The sequence below is a fragment of the Hyla sarda genome, chromosome 4 (genome assembly GCF_029499605.1).
Source record: "Hyla sarda isolate aHylSar1 chromosome 4, aHylSar1.hap1, whole genome shotgun sequence".
Lineage (NCBI taxonomy): Eukaryota > Metazoa > Chordata > Amphibia > Anura > Hylidae > Hyla > Hyla sarda.
This window is the reverse complement of record NC_079192.1, coordinates 380811411-380830431: the sequence shown is the minus strand read 5'-3', so window position 1 is coordinate 380830431 and position 19021 is coordinate 380811411. Positions and strand designations below refer to the sequence as shown.

The 19021-nt window shown below is 44.3% G+C and overlaps 1 long non-coding RNA gene across 1 annotated transcript in view; it reads right to left on the bottom strand.

The window, feature by feature from the left end:
- Nucleotides 1-3272: 3272 nt before the first annotated feature.
- The window catches only part of LOC130267346 (uncharacterized), a 117091-nt gene continuing 101342 nt past the window's right edge, over nt 3273-19021 (bottom strand). Inside the window, exon 3 of the long non-coding RNA XR_008843151.1 lies at nt 3273-3412. This is a non-coding gene — a long non-coding RNA (uncharacterized LOC130267346). The remainder of the gene's footprint in view (nt 3413-19021) is intronic.

Here is a 19021-nt window from a genome sequence, read left to right as displayed (position 1 = left end):
AGCTTGATAGCGAGGAGTTCACGATCTCCGATGGAGTAATTCCTCTCAGCAGGAGAGAAGGTCTTGGAGAAGAACCCACAAGTTACATTCTTGCCTTTGGCGTTTTTCTGAGTAAGAACGGCACCTGCTCCAATAGATGAGGTATCAACCTCCAAAGCAAAGGGCCTCTCCGGTACAGGTCTTGTAAGCACGGGAGCAGAGGCAAATGACGACTTTAAATGAGAGAAGGCCTCCTCAGCCTCTTGAGGCCAAGATTTAGGATTAGATGCCTTCTTAGTGAGAGCCACAATTGGAGCAACCAAGGATGAAAAAGGTGGGATAAATTGACGATAATAGCTTCCAAACCCCAGAAAGTGTTGAATAGCACGTAGGCCCGAAGGACGAGGCCAATCCAATACTGCAGACAATTTATCTGAATCCATCTGCAGGCCCTGGTGAGAGACAATGTAGCCAAGAAACGGAAGGCTAGATTTCTCAAACAGGCATTTCTCCAGTTTGGCGTAGGAATGATTCTTCCATAGCCGTTGAAGAACCAGACGAACGTAAGTACAATGCTCCTCTAAGTTGGAAGAGAAGATCAGGATGTCATCTAGGTATACGACAACACAGGTGTAGAAAAGATCACAGAAGATATCATTGACAAACTCTTGAAAAACGGCTGGAGCATTGCAGAGACCAAATGGCATTACAAGATACTCAAAATGCCTGTCACGAGTATTGAAGGCCGTTTTCCACTCATCTCCCTTGCGGATACGAATGAGGTTATACGCTCCACGTAAGTCCAATTTGGAGAAGACCTTGGCACCATGTAGACGGTCAAAAAGTTGTGAGATAAGAGGTAAAGGGTAACGGTTCTTGACCGTGATTTTGTTAAGTGCCCTGTAGTCAATGCATGGACGGAGTGAGCCATCCTTCTTCCCTACAAAGAAGAAACCAGCTCCAGCAGGAGAAGAGGACTTACGGATAAATCCCTTTTGGAGATTCTCCTGGATATACTCAGCCATGGCTTTGGTTTCAGGAACCGATGGAGGGTATATCCTTCCACGAGGAGGAGTGGTACCAGGCAGAAGATCAATAAGGCAATCGTAAGGACGATGTGGGGCAGAGACTCAGCCTGTTTATTGCAGAAAACTGCAGAGAAATCTTGGTAAGGTAGCGACAGGCCAGGTAAAGGAGGAAGACAAGAAACAACATTACGCAGAACTGGTTAAAAGCAAAGATTTTGACAGGATTGTCCCCAACGAATAATCTCTCCAGTTCTCCAATCCAGTTGTGGAGAATGGCGTTGCAGCCAAGGAAGGCCAAGAAGAATCTTTGAAGTACAGTGTGGCAGAACATAGAATTCAATCTTTTCTTTATGCAATACTCCCACTTGCATGACAAGAGATTCAGTACAGAAGTGAACCATACAGTCCAGATTTTGTCCATTAACAGAGGAGATGAACAAGGGCTCGGCAAGGCGAGTGACAGGAAGAGGATACTTGTGGACCAAAGAAGCATCAATAAAGTCACCTGCTGATCCTGAATCCAAAAATGCTGTAGCTCTGAAGAAAAACTTGGCAGAAGCGAAGACTTGTACTGAAATAGTTAAGTGAGGAGAGGTGGTATCCACACCTAGGGACGCCTCTCCTACGTGTCCTAGGTGCAAGCGTTTTCCCGGATACTGTGGATGAACAGAACAGTTTTTTAGGAAGTGTTCCGGGATAGCACAATATAAGCACAAATTCTCACTGCGTCGTCGTGATCTCTGCTGTTGCGTAAGACGGGAACGACCCACTTGCATAGCCTCTTAGGCAAGAGGCGCAGGAAACTGGAGAGGTGGATGTTGAAATACGGGTGCCAGGCAAGAATATCTCTGTGTTCGGGCAGGTGCCATCTCTAAGCACAATTCTTCCTGCCTCTCAGCAAAACGCACATCAATATGTGTGGCCAGGTGGATAAGTTCAGTCAGAGAAGAAGGAGGATCACGTGCAGCAAGGGCATCTTTAATCCTGCTGGCTAGTGCTTTTTTGAATGTGGCACACAAGGCCTCATCCTTCCGTGCTAGTTCTGAGGCTAGAGTGTGGAATTGAATCGCATAGTCACTAACGGAAGAAGTCCCTTGACATAGGTTCAGCAAAGCCAACTCAGCAGAATAGGCACATGCGGGTTCCTCAAAGACACAGCGAAATTCTGCCAGAAAAGCCGTTAAGTTTGAAGCTACTGGATCACCGCGGTCCCAAAGGGGTGTAGGCCAGGGCTTTGCCGGACAGTAGGCTAATGACAAAGGCCACCTTTGCACGTTCTGTCGGAAACAGTTCAGACATGAGCTTCAAGTGCATGGAGCACTGTGTAACGAAGCCTCTACATGACTTGGAATCACCATCATACTTGGAAGGTAAAGGCAGGCGTAGCTGGGAGCCAGAAGACACTGCAGGAGCTGGTGGTGGGAGTGGGCCAGGTTGCGGTACCTGCTGCTGTTGCAAGGCCAAAAGCTGTTGCATCATAGCTGAAAGTTTAGAAAGTTGCTGCACCTGTCGGGACAACTGCTGTGACTAACGTACCACAACGGAGGGAAGATCCGCGACTTCAGGCAGGGGTACCTCAGCGGGATCCATGGCCGGATCTTACTGTAACACTCATGTTTCAGAAGACAGGAACCCCAGTGGATGTGGATCTGCTGGAACTGTGTGGCAGATAACTCGGACCGTACCAGGGTGCGGAGTCTAAGGTGCCGCTGGTTTTCACCAGAGCCCACCGTAAAGCGGGATGGACTTGCTGAGGCAGGCAGCACCCAGGTCGCCCCTGGCACGGCTTGACCACACAGGCAGCTGAGGAGATGCGAGGCATAGGAGGCAGAAACAGGAATGCTTTCTCTCAGGCTCAAGGCAAAAAATATCCGGCTGGGGAGTGAGGAGGGTGGAGGAATATAAAAATGAGCCACAGGGGAATCACACTAATGAGCGCACTGGCCCTGTAAATCTTAAAGTTCCGGTGCGCGCGTGCCCTAGGGGACGGGGACATGCGCGCTGGAGCAGTGAGGCAGAGGCTGGGGCAGGAGAAGCACCAGGTGAGTGACGGACTGGGGCTCGCATGCAGGCGCGTCCCGCAAGGCGAGTCCCAGCCCCGCCAGCAGCAAGTAACGGGACCATGCGCTCACGGCCAGCGTGTGCGGCCGGAGCGCATAACGTAACAATAATGAGATGACTCTGCTCGTGTTGTCTCATTCTACATAGCAAAGCTGATTTGAAAACAGAAAACAGGAAGCTTCAGTTCTTTGTATTTGTTCAATAGGGTAGTCTAAGAACTATAATAAAAAAAAAAGAAGAAATTAAAGAAACTGTATCACTTTTTGATAGATTACTTTTCAATAACTTTGGAATCTGAGCATGGAGTCCTGGATTTCATCTGGCTCATCGCCCATTAGTGTTACCTAAGGACAATGGAAAGAGGAGACCTGAGTATATATCATATATACACATGCAGATTACAGTTGTAAACACACACATGTTAACATATACACAGGTTATATCAAGGCACCATGGGAAAAGATGAGATTAAAGGACTTTGTATTTCTTGGAAACAGGACTGTTCATTTTCTAGAAGACAATAAATCAGTTCTTTTTTTTTTTGCATTTATCAGTCTTGGTTTTGGCACATTGTAGACAGGCTTTATTAATGCCTGTATCCCTGCAGGAAACTGGCTACATTGAAAATTATTGGATAGCATTATCGCTTCCTTATATGACTCACCAAAGTGCAATGATCATCTTTAGTATGATAAGCCAAAAGGGATAATATATGTGTCCTATAGCATAATATACAGTATAACCGTGTTCTTCACCTGTGGTTCTCTAGTTATTGTGAAACTACCACTCCCAGCATGCCCTGATAGGACTTATAGCTTCACAACGAAGAGCCACAAAAAACAAACCTCCATGTTATAGCAGATTGTAATTTCTCAATTTCAAATGTCTTTAAAGGGGTACTCCGGTGAAAACCTTTTTTCTTTTAAATCAACTGGTGGCAGAAAGTTAAACATATTTGTAAATTACTTCTATTAAAAAAAGCTTATTAGCTTGCTGAATACTACAGAGGAAATTATTTTCTTTTTGGAATGCTCTCTGATGACATCACGACCACAGTTCTCTCTGCTGACCTTATTATAATAATTATAACACTTTTCTACTGTTGTCCTTGGTGGGATTTGAACCCAAGTCCCCAGCACTGCAAGGCAGCAACACTAACCACAAAGCCACCATGCATACATCTGCTATGCGTGGTTGCTAAAATGGACAGAGATGTCAGCAGAGAGCACTGTGTTTGTGATGTTATCAGTGTTCCAAAATTAAAGGAATTTCCTCTGTAGCATTCAGCAGCTAATAAGTACTGGAAGGTTTAAGATTTTTTAATAGAAGTAATTTACAAATATGTTTAACTTTCTGCCACCAGTTGATTTAAAAGAAAAAAGGTTATCACCAGAGTACCCCTTTAAGGTTCCAGACTACAAACAAACCCTGTGTAGTCTGATCCTGTAGTCAAGTGTTACTCTCTTCCATATATCCCTTCTTCTACAGTTGAGGAAGTACAGTAACATATAACTGAAGTAGCAGACTACACAAGGCTTGTTTATAGTTTGGAACAAAACCGCACAAACCTGTAGACACAAAACCTTCTTTTCTCCTACGTCTGGAGGAAAGAAGGTTTCTACACCAGCACAGACAGGGGTTCTTTACTGTAAGAGCAGTGGGACTATGAAAGTGGTCATAGTGAACTCAATAAAAAAAGTTCCTGTAATTTTTATGCCTCTATCACCTATATTTATTATAGAAATACCAATTTTCATTAGCTCACAGTGTTAGAAATCCTCTCAGGAGAAAGGTGTGTATCCCTCCCTTGTGGAGGTGGGAGGTGATTGGGGTGTCTGCTCATGCAGCCTTGTCTATGACTCATATCTTGTCCATGACTCATGGACCGGCCTGATGCTGCTGCAGGACTGGTTAGTATCCCAGTAGGTATGGGGACCCCTAGTAGTGGGATTTTCAGGGGCTGTTTTTTTTTATTTTTTTTTATTAAATATTCAAACATTTTTAAACAACCATATTACAAAAGGTCTTTAATTTTCATCAGTATCAACATATAAAAAGTTTTTGGATCTGACAGTGTCCATTTACATTTTTTAAATACAAAATATGACTTTCCATTATACACTAACTACACTTTGAAAATTTCCTTTATTGCAGGCTCACTTTTGGACTACCCTTGAAGACCTTCTGGAGGATACAATATATGGGTTCTATGTCCCTTTTAAATGGTAGTTCTTCTGTTGGGCTATTGTCCATAGTTGCACTAGAAGCTTTGTTCTGAGCCCTCATTGTAAATTATATCAGATTTGACTGGCAGAATAGCACTGCATATTTTCAGTCAAAATAAAAGGCATCATGATGAAACCGGACAGACCCCATCTAAGTCAATGGGTTCACCGGGGGGCTGACTGTATGCCTTTTATAACAGATCTGGACCTGTGTAGTCTTTGGCTTTAGTTGGAGGACACGTTACAAATGTGATCAGAGCTTTATTACAAATGAACTATTATGTATTACACATATCCAAATACTTTGTTCTCTTGTTGGGAATAAGCTTATGCATGATCATGCTACTCCAGGTACATGTTACTAGGGGAGAGTTATGGTATAAGTATATGTTGGCTATAACCGGCCCTATTTTCCCTCAGCTTGTTTGATTTGCCTCCTTTTGCAGGAGATTAGATGCTCTTCCAATCTCAAACAGATTTGTAATTTACAAAAAAAAAAAAAATCTTAATCCTTCCAGTACTTATCAGCTGCTGAATGCTCCACAGGAAGTTCTTTTCTTTTAAAATGTATTTTCTTTCTGACCACAGTGCTCTCTGCTGACACCTCTGTCCATTTTAGGAACTGTCGGGAGCAGGATAGGTTTGCTATGGGGATTTTCCCCTACTCTGGACAGTTCCTAAAATGGACAGAGGTGTCAGCAGAGAGCACTGTGGTCAGACAGAAAGGAAATTCAAAAAGAAAAGAACTACCTTTAGAGTAAACAGCAGTTGATGAGTTCTGGAAGGATTAAGATTATTAAATAGAAGTAATTTACAAATCTGTTTTACTTTCTGGCACCAGTTGTTTTTTTTTTTTTTTAACTGTTTTCCAGAAGCTTCCAGAAATTGACTAAATAACATTGTAGTGGGTGTGGACCTTCTGTGCTACCAATTTGTTTGGCTTTGGGTCTAAGTACCTCCAAAGTTTTCACCCTGTGTACCACTCTCGCAGCCAAACGGTACCAAAATGCTTCCAAAGAGTATGCTTCCAGTGTGGTAGCTGCTGTCCCAGAAGGGGCCAAACAGAACTGGTTTAAGGCACTTGAAACAGGCAAGTGGCCAGGTTATACGCTGAAGACGCAAAACAGTACTAGGGGTGAGACGGAGGCATAGTCTAGTACAGACAAATGGTTAAGTCGGGCGACACTGGTTCAGGTCAGCTATCGGGTTTAGCATTGGGAAGGTCAGTACAGTACAGTACAGATCACTTGTTTTTTTATTTTATTTACCAAATAAAATGGTTCCACTGTGGACCTCAAACTAAGCTCTGGTCCCACTCCGTTTGTCTGAAAGAGCCACAGCGCTATCTACCAAGGGTATTCTTCAAGCTTCTCCGCAATTTTCTCCAGGACAGTGCTACTGTTTTCCTGTTACCCAGAAGGCCTGGCAGCGACTCCACTTTTGCAGTACCCCATTATCACTGGGGTGATAAGCCTGAATTATCTCTTCTAAGGTGAGCAGCCATCTTTATGGTTCCTGTCCAGCTCTGCACTACTTCTGCTCCCGTTTCCAAGGGTAATACACCAGGCGCCAGTATCGGTCTCTCCATTTTTCTCCCCTACAGATAGTACAGTACAGAAGACGTCATGCAGAATGAGTGTCCAAAAAAACAGGCACAGGTGGAGATACACTGGATAGCAGAATCAGAATAGCATACTTTCCCTAGGAACAACAGTGCTCAGGCCACAAGGAGTGAGCGGAGCTGCCTGATATAGAGCTATCCTAGGTAGGAGAAGAATAAGTTAAATGCACACTGGCCCTTTCAATTTACAAGAACTGGTGCATGGGTGCCCTAGAGGCCAGAGAGAAAACTGCAGCAGAGCGGAAGCATAGTCCGATGGCAGCAGGGGAATGTGCTGAGCCGAGGGCATTATAAACACAAATAAATTTGAAGCATAGGGTTAACGTATAGAGAGGACAAAAGGGGCATTTGGCCAGAGACCTTTACCTCCAGATACACTTCAGTTTTTAAAGGGGTTAAAACAATGCCTTTCTCTGGAGGACCTGTCCTATTCTCCAATAAACAGATTAGTCATTGATTTGATTTGGCCTCTGTCCTGTGGTGGAGCTACAGGGAAACTGAACACTTACTTAACAAGAAGATTACAGCTCATCAATATAGGTCCCACCATAATGACATACTCTGAGAAGATATCTGTCTGTCTAACATGCATGGCTTGTGCAAAATGGAGATCCCCTTTAAAAGATAATCCCAGTATAAAGACATGAATGTCTACTATCCAATACTAATATTCAGCATGAAGTATGAATTATATGACACTGCTTAAGGGAAGGAGGCCCCCACCCAAGTTTTGGCCAAGAACCTCCACCAATCTTACTCTGGCCCTGACTACATTCATTTCTCAATCCTACATTATTTTTTCGAGCGACTCTTACAACACACTTCATAGCAAGCCAAGGCTTTCATTACGAGGATGCACGTTCTGATGTTTCTGCAGGATTGCAGTACTTCATAAATTAGAATTTTCAGAAACCCATGTAAATTCCAACAAGCTGTTCTTTAGTATTGCTGTTGGCCTGATCCACTGAATAGCACATCCAAGTGTTTTAATAAGGAAATGCTTACATAGCTAGCTCAGAGCAAGGGCTTTTTGGCAAAGCCTCCATCTTTTCCCTTTGGAGTCTAATTAATATTTTACCTGATACGTTCAGCTGTCAAAATGGGCAATGCAGATGAAAAAGAGTTTGTAAAAGAAAATAAACAAACCAAATTAGCATTGATAGTCATTCCTCTGGGGAGCCTCTGGTCACAAACATCTGTACAACTCACCATATGCTTCCAATGCTGGGTTCCTGAAAGTACATATCCTGCTAAACTTCTGGACTACAAAAATATTTAAGATCCAACGTTCTGTTTTGGTAAGGTCACAGAAACATAGTCTGTATAGGCGTCCAATTAAACGACCACCCGTTACAAAAATATTGAATTCAAAAACACCTACGTTGGAGGGCTTGCCAACAGCTTTGAAGTTGCCTTTAGAAGTAAACAAGGGAAGAGGGTTTAGAGGAATGTTGTGCTGGGTCAGAATCCTTCCTTGAGCATTTCTAATAAAAGGTGAATTGTGCATCCAATAAACTCCAGGTCAATGCATTTAAAAAAATACATTAATACATTATTTTTTAAGGATTTATCTATGGTTCCTAGAAGATCTAAAAGATCTCCTGACATCTCTGAATACCTGACACTGTACCCCTAAATACCCCCCGAATATAACCCTGCCACACACTGTACCCCAGAATATAATACTTTCACTGACTGTACTCTCTGAATATATAATCCTGCGAGATACTGTGCCCTCTGTTTATAAGCCTGACAAACTCTGTGCCCTCTTAATATAATACTGCCCTACACTTTCCTTTGAATATAATCCTGTTACTCACTGTATCACTGTACCCTCTGTATATAACCATACCACACCCTGACCCTGTACCCTCTGAATATAAAACTGCCACACAGTTTGCTCCTGAATATAACCCTACCAGATGCTGTACCCTTAAATATGACCCTGCTACACACTGTACCCCTATATATAAACCCTGACAGAAACGGTGCCCCCCTAAATATAACTCTGCCAGTCACTGTACCCTTTAGATATAACCATAACAAAATGTGTGCCACCTGAATATATTACTGCCATATACTATGCCCTCGGAATATAATACTGCGACACATTATACCCTCTGAATATAATACAACCACACACTGCACCCTTTAAATAAAACACTGCCACACAATGTGCCATCTGAATATAATACTGCCACACACTGTACCCTCTGAATATAACCCTGCATCATTCTGTGCTATCTGAATACAACCCTGCCATACACACTCTTTCAGATACTGTACCCTCTGAATATAATACTGCCACACATTGTACCCTCTATATATTACACTGACACACATTGTATCCTCTGAATATAACTCTGGAACACACTGTACCCCCTAAATATAACACTGCCATACACTGTATGCTCTTAAAGGGGTACTCAACTGCTCCAGCGTTTGGAACATTTTGGCCCGAACGCTGGGTGAGGGCTGCGGGGCTCGTGACGTCAGGGCCCCAGCAGCCCACACCCAGCATTCGGAACAAAATGTTCCGAACGCTGGGGCAGTGGAGTAACCCTTTAACATAATACTGCCATTTGCTGTACGCTCTAAATATATAATACTGCTGTATACTGTAGCCCCTGAAACTGTGCCACCCCAGAAAGTCTTTACAATATACACCTAAACACACTGTGCCCCCTGAAAATCATTATAATACACTATGCCCTACAAATTGTATAATTATATACTATGTCCCCATATAAATTATACACTGTAGGGGAGATTTATCATTGCCTACCTGTCTTTTTATTGGCTGAAATTTGGCGCAAAAGTTTTGCGCTGTTAGTTTTTGCGTAAAAATGTTGCGCAATTTCAAATTAGACAACTTTGGCTAATTTACCTACCACAAAAACATTCACCACTAATATAGAAAACAAAATTAATCTTTATTATGCCAAGTATATATTACAAACAAAGACAAGGAATACCCCAACAACCCCTTAAAACATTTTCCCCAATCTACTGGTACACCCACAAGGCAATCTATAGATGTATTATACAGCCCACAGCAAGCCAAGTAATGGCTCATAAGACCAAGGGCAAAAAATCAATAACAAAGTGCACAGCGCAATTACCATCAGAAATAATATACAATACTTGAGTGCTCATGATGCCTGAAGCCATTTGGGGACCAGTGTGAACCCTCGACGATCGTTTATTGGACTAATCCACATGGTCAGGAGTGTACCAGTGCCTTGTGGGTGTACCAGTGGATTGGGGTACATGTATTTTAGGGGTTCTTTGGGTTTTCCTTGCCTTTGTTTGTAATATATACTTGGCATAATAAAGATTGCTTTTGTTTTTTATATTAGTGGTGATTTTTGTGGTAGGCTATAATACGTGTAGGCTATAATATCAAAAGTGACTGTGAAAAGCAGTCCTTCATTCTTGACTATGCAGTGGATGAGAATTATTAAAGGGGTACTCCGGTGGAAAACTTATTTTCTTTAAATCAACTGGTGCAAGAAAGTTGAACAGATTTGTAAATTACTTCTATTAAAAAATCATAATCCCTCCAATACTTATTAGCTGCTGAATACTACAGAGGAAATTATTTTAATTTTGGAACACAGTGCTCTCTGCTGACACCATTTTAGGAACTGTCCAGAGCAGCATATGTTTGCTAAGGGGATTTTCTCCTACTCTGGACAGTTCTTAAAATGGACAGAGATGTCAGCAGAGAGCTCTGTGCTAGGGATTCAGCAGAGAGCTCTGTGTTCCAAAAAGAAAATCATTTCCTCTGTAGTATTCAGCAGCTAATAAGTACTGGAAGGATTGAGATTTAAAAAAAAAAAGTTTTCCACTGGAGTACCCCTTTAACTGCGTATTTTTAAAAAGGTGCAAAGATAATGTAAAAACATTAAAAAAATAAAAAAAAAACACAAATTCATCCCACTTCTGCCTTGCCTTAAAAAAGTGACAACCTACAGCAAGTTTTGGTGTGATTTTTCATTTGTGCTAAATTTTTCAAAGTCTGTGCGCTGTTTTAATAAATTTGACACACATAAGCCAAAAACACAGCAACAAAAAAAAAAAAGGCTGTGAAGGGGCTGCACACAGACAAATACTGATAAATCTCCCCCTGTGTCCCCATAAATGAATTATACACTGCATCCCTATATATTGATTAAATATTTAAAAAACATACGTTATTTCACCAGTTAAAAACTTACTAACAGCATGACAGTGGTTAAACCTTACTACTCCCTCAGCCTTGCATGTATTTGTCAGATATTTCTCACCCCCAATAAATAAGTTCTCCAACATATGTGCATTGTTTTAAGGTTAATTCAAATGTCACACAGATTTTGAGTTTTAAAAGATCATAATCATACAAACATCTAAAGATGAGGCGCCACCTAGTGACCAAGCATGGCTGTACTTTTATTTTTACTTGTATTTTTTTTTTTTTTTTACTTTAAGATTCATTTCACATATGGTTTTCTGGAACAACACACATTTGGGGCGATATTCTGTGGTTTTTTTTTTACCAGTTTTTTATTTTCTATCTTACAAATGGTCAGATGTTAGCTGGAAGTTCACAGTAAAATATAAAATGTACTACAAATAATGCCTTTTGTGGCATTTTACCTCCCTTAGTGTGCATTTCGGGTCATTGGTAACACACATATATATATATATATATATATATATATATATATATATATATATATATAAATTAAAATTTGGAAATCTTAAAAAGTCTATCTTTCACTGTGTTTTTTTAATGTGATTTTTATTTTAATTCTGGGGAACTGAACTTATCCTCTATCCGCATCATTTGTGCGGCCCTTTGCTGTCATTAGCCCTCTGCTTCACTTTCCCTACATTACATGGGGGATTCATCAGCCGATCAGCCCAAGAATAAGCTTGTTCATTGGCTGATTGCTTGCCCCTATTAAACAGTGCGATATCCACCTGTTTAGCCAGTGATTGTACCATGTAATAGGGCATTTACACTAGACAGTCCAAGAACACACTAGAGTACTCTAGACAGCCTAAGGCTAGGTTCAGACTACGGAATTTCCGCCTGCAATTCCACTTTGAAATTGCAGGCGGAAATTCTGCTTGCTAAAATGTATAGTGTAGTGAATGATTTTCTGTTCACAAATTCACACTTCGGAATTTGTGAAGTGGAATTTGTGAACAGAAAATCCGCTTGGAAATTGCTCTTTCTTCAGGCGGAAATCCGTGCGGAACCCGTTGCAGTCTATTGGAGACTGCAGTGTTCGCGCGGTCCTAACGCTGACTGATTCAGTCAGCGCTGGCCCCACTCAGAATCTCCGGGCCTCTGTGATAAATCTAATGCTTTCTTAAAGGGGTACCCCACCCCTCTACATGTTATTGTAATGTCTCAGTACAGGAAATGGTCCTGTACTACCCTGAGGCCCTGTCAGGTTGAGTCCCTCAGTGACCTGGGTGCTCTCTTGTAGTGTCTCCCCTGCTGTTATTATGTGTCATTTATTGTCCTAAGATTATAGTCAGGACCTGTGGAATGTCACATGTTATGTTATGTTATCACATGATGTTACCCAGAGGCAGTGGTGTAGCGTGGGTTGTCCGCACCCGGGGCAAGGCAAGTAATTTGCGCCCCCTAACCCGTGGATTTTAGCACTCGAGTCTCTTCCACTAGATTAGTTAAAGAAACCCTTACCCCCTAAGCACATGTATTGTTTGTTATGAAAATACTGATGTAATAAAAGTAAAATGCATCTAAATACAAGTTTCTTTTCAAACACTTTATTGAGTGCGAACATGCATTACACATTCTCCACATTTTCAGCAGGTCTATGAATACAAATCTACAAATGTAGTAACCTAGCATGGGCCGCGCTATTATATGTCGTCTCAAAACCATCGTAAACGACAAAAAATATCAAGACCAAAAACGAAACATCAAAATGGAACCATACCCTGGAGATGATCCATGGCACATGACTTTGGGTATTATAAGTAAGCGGCAAATGTCAGGGGGGCATTATATGTGCATTATATGGGCACAGGACAGGGGGCCCCTGTCATGTGCCCCCACATATATTGCCCCCTGACATGTGCCCCTCACATATAATGCCCCCCTGTCATGTGCCCCCACATATATTGCCCCCTGACATGTGCCCCTCACATATAATGCCCCCCTGACATATAATGCCCCCTGAGGGGGCAGGACAGGGGGCATTATATGTGAAGGGCACATGTCAGGGGGGGCATTATATGTGAGGGGCACAGGACATGGGGTAATATATATGAGGGGCACATGACAGGGGGGTCCTGTCATGTGCCCCCACATATAATGCCCCCCTGACATGTGCCCCTTACTCATCATTTGCCCCTCTCACTTATAATTTGCTCCCCCCTCCCCTTTCTCATGCCAGTCACCTTTCTCCCAAGCTGCGGCTGCTCCATTCCTGCAGTCAGTGAGAGCCGCGGGGACGTGATCTCCGGGCGCCGGCTCGATGATGTGATGTCATTGCGCGGGCCTGCCCTGATTGGCTCTCACTGACTGCAGGAATGGAGCAGCCGCGGCGTGTAATAGCAAGGTGACGGGCGTGAGAAAGGGGTGGTGGAGCAGGACAGTTGACAGCTCCCGCTCCACCATGCGATAGTTCAGGAAGAGGGGCTACAATCTCGGGGCGGCAATTGCATTGCCCCGTTGACCCCCCCCCCCCCCCCGGATCCGCCACTGCCTCCACAGTGGGTGGCGACCCGGCGGCTCGGATCGGATTCGCACAGCCAGCACTGCAGAGAGAGTGAGTGAGCCAGGCAGGGGCAGAGAGCTGCGAGTGCGAGCACCCCCCCCCCCCCAGATGTTGCGCACCGGCCCCCCCTGCACCCCCCACGCTACGCCTCTGCCCAGAGGGCACCAGCTTAACCTATGACCCGCAGCTTGCCCAATGGGCTTTAGCTCAGCCCCCCTCTATATAAGGGGGCGGCCATTACAATTCTCTTTCTTTCTGCTGAGGATTAGTGTTGAGCGGCATAGGCCATATTCGATTTCGCGAATATTCGCGAATATATGGACGTATATTCGTCATATATTTGCGAATATTCGCATATTCGTTATATTCTCGTTTTATTTTCGCATATGCGCAAATTCGCGTATGCGAAAATTAACATATGTGAATATTAACATGTACAAAATTAACTCACGCGAAAATTAGCATATGCTAATTTTCGCATATGCGAATTTTCGCAAATTTTCGCACGCCAGTCTCACACAGTAGTATTACAGCCTTCTTTACACCACACAAGCTGGAAGCAGAGAGGGATGATCACTGTGATGTGTACTGTGAAGAAGAAAAAAATATAATAATATTCGTAATTACGAATATATAGCGCTATATTCGCGAATTCGCGAATATGCGATATTCGCGAATAATATTCGAATTGCGAATATTCGCGAGCAACACTACTGAGGATAACAAAACACAGACATCACAGATCCTGTGTCCAGTACACCTGGAGGCCACAAAGCCTGCACACTAGCCACATTGTCAGTAAGTAATCTCAGCTATGTCTGCTGTCTCTACTAAAGTCAAGACACTGATCAAGTCTATTCTAGTCTTCGTAGCTGAACTAAGAACTAAGAATCCGCCTTGTGTTGCACAGGGGAAGAATTTGCCACCCAGACCAAACAGGAAGTTCCCTGGGCGCAGCCATAGTGAAGGTCCCAGCGGCTGTGTCCGGCTTTACAGAATACCGGCAAGTACCCGCTGCAGCACAGACTCTGCATAAACCAACGACTTGCTGCAATAAGTCTCCAGCACCAGTGGCAACTAACATTAACCCCTTGGTGCCCAACAAAGTCTGCAGGTACTCGCTACTGTCTAATGCCAGGAGTCTTAAAGAGACAGCACACCCAATTCTTCTTAAAGAGACAACGCACTCAATTCTTCTTAAAGAGACAGCACACTCAATTCTTCTTAAAGAGACAGCACACTCAAATCTTCTTGAAGTGACAGCGCACTCAAAACTTCTTAAAGTGACAGTGCACTCAAGTCTTCTTAAAGCGACAGCACACTCAAAGAGATTGGTCACATGTCAGCACCCAGATCTCCAGATCGACCCAACGAGATTACCCCTCTATCACCAGCAGCGGGAACATCTGCTACACCAGTGGTAGGGGTCCTGCCGGTCCCGCTTGCAGTCCATGTCAATCATGTGGGTGCCCCAGCAACCGCATCAGTATTTCTAGGAAATCCTGTCCTTCCTACCTACAGCGGAGACCCCTTCAACCTGAGGGATTTCAAGGAGAATATTCAGAGCTTGTTTGTCTTTTACTCTCTCCTTCCTAATCAACAGGTACCGCTGCTAACAGGACAACTACAAGGATCAGCACTTAACAAAGTCCGCACCTGTCTCGCCTCTGAGAGGCGACGGTAAAGCAGATGTTCGAGGGGTTATACCAGGTATTTTAATCACATTCTCCGTCAGAGGTACACCTCCAGTTGTATGAGGGACGGCAGAAGCCAGGTGAGACTCTGAGAGCTTATGCCCTAGAGACTGTCCAAAAATTTGAGAGTATAACTCCCAATCAGGGTAACAAAGTACTGATGGACAGATTTATTGATGGGGCCCATAACAAATGGGACAAAGTTCAGCTGAGGATGCTAGCGGTACAAAATCTCAATCTGTCCTCTGTTTTTAAAAGGCTGGCTATTCAGGTTATAGAGCCCGAGACTGAGTCTGAGGAGAGTTATACCCCTATGACAGAACCCCTGGGTGTGGCAGCCGGTCCCATACCACCTCCACCACCAACTCCCGCCCCAGTGTCCAATACACTACCAGCCTCCACAGCCTCAGAAATTCTGAGTGTAAAACATGACATTGAACAATTGACTCAGACTGTGAAGGAACTTGCCAGTCAGGCTACTCAGGCCAACCGTGAACCGCCCCTACCTAACCGACCTGTATCTGCTCCTGCCCCTCATCAAATTACCCCTGCCATAATCCGCCCAATAGGGCCCCAGGGACTCAAAGGCCCTTTTGTATCTATTGCAACAAATTGGGACATTGGAAGGTACAATGTTGGGATTTAAACGGATTTCCCCTGAGGTCGCGGACTGGCCCTCAGGAAAGCAGGACTAAGTCAGGACTCTCACTATATGTTGCCCCCTGCCCCTATGTAAAAGTCATTGTAGAAGGTATCCCGTTGGAGGCGCTAATAGATACAGGGTCACAAGTGTCCACTATATCTAAAGACATGTTTTACAAGCACTGGAATGGTAATTTGTTGTGTGAACCTGACAGTGTTGATTTCAAGGTAGTGGCAGGTAATGGGAAACCAATACCCAGGCATGGATATTGGGAGCCCACCATTCAAATGAGAAAACAGGTGCTTAAGGGATAGGGAGTGATTTTAACTGATGTGTCTGATAAGGGGTCTGCAGAATTCATATTGGGGATGAATATCATGAAACATTGCTTTACTGACATAGTAGATTCTTTGCATGCCTCTCTCCCATACATGTCCCCCTCAGGCCAGTGGGCTGCGCAGCACCACTTAAAGGTTCTCCAAGCGGAGCAGAAGTTTGCAAATCGACAAGGAGAAGTTTGAAAAGTACGGATTAAAGACATCAGGTCGGTGACCTTACAACCTAACACAGAGACAGTCATGTAGTGCCGTGCATGTCCCGGAGTGAGAAACAAAGACTGTGAAGTCCTGTTGGAGCCTATACAGTTGGAAGATCATCCACCAGTCCAAGCAGCAAGGAGTCTAGTCACTGTTATGGGTGGGAAAGTTCCAGTCCGACTAGTCAATCTGTCAAGTGTGGCTACCATCCTACCAAACTACACTCCAGTGGCTCAATTGTATCTTCTAGAGCCAGGTGATATTTTTATCAGAACGCAAAGTGGCTCAACAACGAGCAGCCCAAGTGACTCCAGGTTCTGTGGAAAGTCTCCCCGAACCCTGGTGGGTGCAACTTTAAGTGGGAGATGAGATAACCCAGAAGGATCAAGTCAACAGGATTATCAATGTTGCCAGGAGGTACCACGAAGCATTCATTAAGCATCCTACCGACTTTGGACATACGTCCATGATCCAGCATCGAATTTTGACAGGCGACAACCCACCTATCAAAGAGAGACACCGTCCGGTCGCACCGGGCATGTATCAAACTGTTAAGAAGATGTTAGTTGACATGAAGGACACAGACATCATTCAGGAAAGTCAGAGTCCCTTGGTGGCGGCCCTTGTCCTGGTCAAAAAGAAAGATGGGACCTTCCGTTTCTGTGTGGACTATAGGAAACTGAATGACATCACCCATAAGGACGCTTATCTTCTTCCAAGAATCGAGGAATCACTCACCACCCTTGGGTCGGCAGCGTACTTCTCCATCTTGGACTTAACAGTGGGTATTGGCAAGTGCATATGGCTGTGGAAGACCAAGAGAAGACAGCCTTCGTGACCCCCATGGGACTGTTTGAGTTCAAGAGTATGCCGTTCGGGCTGTGCAATGCCCCTGCAACTTTCCAGCGGTTGATGGAGCGATGCTTGTGCCCTCTAAACTTCCAGAGTGTCCTATTGTACCTCGAATATGTAATTGTGTACTCCAAGTCCTACCAGGGGCACCTTGGTCATCTGGTGGACGTCTTCCAAGTGCCATTTGCTTAAACCTCAAGTACACTACCTGGGTCATGTTGTTAGTGCCGAGGGAGTCCAGCCTAATCCCAAGAAAGTGTAGGTTGTCAAGAACTGGCCTACCCCATGCACAGTGAAAGATGTCCGGAGCTTCCTAGAATTTGCCGGCTACTACCACCACTTCATCCCTCACTTCACCCAGATTGCGGAGCCCCTCACAGCTCTACTACGGGGTACGGCAAAAGAGAATTACAGTGAGAAGCTACCTGTGGACTGGACCAAGGAGCAAGAGACAGCATTCCAAGCCCTGAAACACCTGTTGACAGAACGACCCATCCTGACGTATCCACACTACACTCAGCCGTTCCAGCTGTACACTGATGCCAGCTTTGAGGGTTTAGGGGCAGTCCTATCCCAAGTCCAGGAAGGACAAGAGCGAGTGATAGCCTATGCCAGTCGAAATCTGCAAGGAGCTGAGAAGAACAATGCCAATTACAGTTCTTTCAAGCTGGAACTCCTTGCCCTTGTATGGGCTGTGACTGAGAAGTTCAAAGATTACTTGGCTGCCAGACCATTCACTGTCTATAGAAATAATAATCCATTGGCTCACCTGAATATAGCCAAACTGGGTGCCATTGAGCAGCGTTGGGCTTCAAGGTTGGCAGATTACGACTTCACTATCAAGTACAGAAGCGGCAAGTCGAATGTCAATGCCGATGTACTATCTCGAATGACCCCCGATGAGGAACCACCTGTTGAAGATGAGTGGGAAGACGTGGAGATGCCCCCGTTCTACCAGAGATTTGTGAGTCAGAATACTGCGACCACCCTTGGAGAGGAAGGACCCAGGTCTTAGAAGGTCCAGGAAGACCTATATACCTGGAAGACTCTGCAAGATGAAAGTCGAGTCATGGGGGATCTGTTGGACTACCTGCTGATGAAAAAGGTACCAACCTGTCTACGGGCTCAGAGCGACTACGTGTTGAAGCGTCTGTGGCGACAGAGGAAGCGACTGTTCGTACATAAGGGACTGTTTTAACGAAACTCTTTGGATCCGGTTTTAGGTGGCTTCATCAGATCCTGGTTCCAAAAAGAGATGTGGAGATGATCCTACCATGATTAGTCGGGACACTTTGGAGTCCACAAGACCGAAGCTACTGTCAGGCGACAGTTTTACTGGATTGGGATGCGGAGCGACATTGAAAAATGGTGCAGTGAGTGTGCCGTCTGCAACATCACCAAGAACAGATTCAAGGATGCCAGAACACCCCTCCATTCCATCCAGAGTGAAAGGCCCATTGTGTGCAAATCCAAGGATATCCGGAGTCTGTCCTCACTGGCCGAGGGACAGCCTTCGAGACCTAACTCTTCCAGGAGCTGTGTCAATTTCATGCCTGCAAGAAACTCCGGACAACTGCTTATCACCCTCAAGAGAACGGGCTATGTGAGAGAATCAATGAAGTCTTCATTCACATGCAGC